We start from the raw sequence: 3278 nt of genomic DNA, 5'->3' as shown, positions 1-3278 counted from the left end.
CATCCTTTCAGGGAGAAGATCCTGCACAGTCTGAATTCACACAGAGCTGTGGATCTGCCCTGAGGTCTAAACTCACCACAGGTGGAAGGGCCTGTAGGTGAGAAGCTTCTTGTGTCCTAGTGTTCTCTTCTTGAAACTCCATGTCAGGTGGGTACTGTGGGATCACTACTAGCAAGACAAAAGAAGGGTCTTTGCAACTTAATTCCTCATGATTGTGTTTAAGTATTGTCCTCCTCTCTCCTTTCCTTCAGAGGAATCTCAGACTATTCAGTGAGATATTGCGATGGCCTGAGTGGTGTTTGTGAGCCTCTCAGAGACATTTCTCTGAATTTGAGAGAGTTGCTTGGCTGTGCATACTGTCTCTGTGTTGCAGAGGAAATGTTTTCCTTGGAATACACTAGTGTCCAGTGGCCTAGTGAAAGGAGGCTATTTTTTCTTTTTAAAGGACAAAAAACAGTAATGAGGGCTCTAATGTTATGTTTTGTGCATAAAAATGTAGAAAACTCAGAAACGTGTACATTCAAATTTCAAATGAATCCACTGAGGTTTTTATAACTTGAAGATTTTAGCATCTGGGGCTGGAGAGATGGCTCAGAGGTTAAGAACACTGGCTATTCTTGCAGAAGACCTGGGTTGGAATCCCAGCACCCACATGGCAGCTAACAACTGTCCATAACTCAAGTCCCAGGGGATCTGACAGCCTCTTTTGACCTCCGTGGGTATTGCATGACACGAGTGCACTTACCTACATGCAGGCAATACACGCATACACATAAAATAAAAATAATAAATAAAATTTTTAAAAAAGATTTCAGCATCACTTAGAGCTGAGTATTCACATCTCTGTTCTTTTGCTTTTCATCTGGCAGATGTGCCTGTGTTCTCCAGATTCTTCTTTGGACCCTTGTGCAGATAAATCACATATTTGTATCCTGCCCAACAGAAAACATTATATGTATGTGAAATTCCAATTCCCATATGATTAGGCAACTACAATATATTCGGAATTATTTTCTATGTGTTAATGATTATACCTTAATTTAGAAAAAACAGAGCCCATTCTCTTGATTTTCATCCCCAAATTTGGAAATATTTGCACTTATTAAATTTTACTTTAATATAAAATTGATTTTTACTATGTGATTAGCACTGATAATCTTTTGACATCTGCATCTTATGCCTATGTGATATAAGCCTACAGAGTAGTTTAGTAATCAACAGAATATTTTCAAAATATAGAAAATGAGTTTGTAAAATAGATCTAAGAATCTCAGTATGACTAGTATTGATTTCTGAATTCAGATAAGTAGTATTTTGAGAAGATAACCATCGATTTTGCTTCATACAACCTGATGGATATTATTTTATTTGTAGCCAGGTAAGTATGACCTTTTAAAGTAGTGGGACCGGAGAAACCTGTAGTGTCCAGCCTGGTCTACATAGTGAATTCCAGGACAGCTGGGGCTACAGGGAGACGTCTCAAAAAAGACCAAAAAAAAAAAAACCATTCCATCAGTAATTATGAATGGAAACAGGTGATTATTGGCAAACACAGTATTTTATGTGCAATAAAGAAAATAGTCCTAGTAGTCCTGCACGTCACCAAGGGTTCTCTGGATCTGATAGAGAGTGACATTCCCAGAAAGATGACAGAATGTCCTCCAAAAAGTTGGCAGTGGGATTCATCTTCCTGTTCTAGACTGCACTGGGAATCCTAGGGAACTTGATCTTGCTTTGCCACTCTATCTTCTGACTTCACTGGGATCAGGATGAAGCCCACAGACCTGATGGTCAAACACCTGACCTGGGCAAACTTCATGGTTCTTGTCTTAAGAGGGAATCCCTCAGACAATCACTGCTTTTAGTCAGACATATTTTCTAGATGACATTGCGTGTAAACTTGTCTTTTATTTTCATAGAGTTGCCGGAGGAGTATCCCTTGGTTCCACATCCCTGTTAAGTGTCTTTCAGGCCTTCGCAATCAGCCCTAGGAGTTCCAAGGGGGCACAGCTCAAAGTCAGATTCCCCCAAGAGCATTGATCTTTCTCTGGGCCTCTGCTGAGCCCTCTACCTGCTAGTAAATGGCTTCATTCCCATGTCAGTGACTGACATGGAGTTTAAAAGAAATCTTACTGGCCTTTGTCATTTGGTGTACTGTCCAGTGCTTGAACATGAAAATTTAACCTACACATTATATGCTGTCCTGTTGACCTTCAGTGCTGTCATATGTTTGGGAGTCATGATGTGGACCAGTGGCTCTATGGTGTTTATTGTAATCAAGCATAAGCACAGGGTCCAACACATCCACAGATCCCTGTCTCCTATGTCATCCCCAGAGACCAAAACCACACAAAGCATCCTTACCCTAGTGAGTAGCTTTGTGGTCTTTTATGTAACTTCTGTCAGCTTAATGATGTGTATATCTTTCAGTGATAGAACCAGTATGTGGCTGGTCAATACCAATGTGGCAATGGTTGCATGTTTCCCAGCATTATGTCCCTTTCTGCTCATAAGACATTGCACCAGTGTTTCTAGGCTCTGCTACACATGAGACTATCAACAACCCATTCTTATCTAGTCAGAGAGCTGGAAAACATACACTGCTTGTATTCTTTCGAGCTCCAAATATGGCTGCTTCACATCAGACCTACTTTTTAGGTATAATGTTCCCTAAAAATCTATGCAATATAATCTTGAATACAGAAAATATATGAGGCAGGGTTCAAATGTTTACATATATCCTGTCAATTGATTCAATGTACAATATTATGGTACTGGATAAATTCAAACTTTGGAAATACTACTTTGGTAGTAGTAATTTTTGTGAGGGTTTATAGGGGTCTATTTGTACTCATTCATCTCTTTTATAGACCAAATTCCACAATCAACCAGATAACAATCCTGAAATTCATTCAGGAACAATAAACAGGTGCAAAGGATGCCCAAGATTCAGACTGGTAAAGGTGAGGTGCCCTTACTGTGTGCCAATGTTGATTGTTGGACACTGACAGAATTTAAGGTCTGAGTAGGGGGTTTTCAAGTACTAAGAGTTAATGGTTAACAGTGGAAGGATGCAATGTGGACAGCAAGAATCTTAATTTGGCATATTGATTTCAACATTCAGATATAAAACTGTCAGAAATAAAGGAAAAATTGTAAAAGAGAATAACGGGCAACTTCTAAAAACATAATCTTCAAAGAATAATGGCTCTAATGATGTGTATGTGTGGAATGTGGGAAAAGTAGATTTGTAGGTTCTTTGACAGGTGGCCTCTAAT

The 3278-nt window shown here is 39.3% G+C and overlaps 1 pseudogene; it reads left to right on the top strand.

Moving 5' to 3' along the window:
• The first annotated feature begins 1654 nt into the window (after positions 1-1654).
• LOC108490184 lies at positions 1655-2551 on the top strand (annotated as a pseudogene).
• Positions 2552-3278: the final 727 nt, after the last annotated feature.

Source organism: Nannospalax galili, unplaced genomic scaffold, assembly GCF_000622305.1.
Source record: "Nannospalax galili isolate Female #2095 unplaced genomic scaffold, S.galili_v1.0 scaffold649, whole genome shotgun sequence".
NCBI classification, from domain to species: domain Eukaryota; kingdom Metazoa; phylum Chordata; class Mammalia; order Rodentia; family Spalacidae; genus Nannospalax; species Nannospalax galili.
This window is presented reverse-complemented; position numbering and strand designations above follow the sequence as displayed.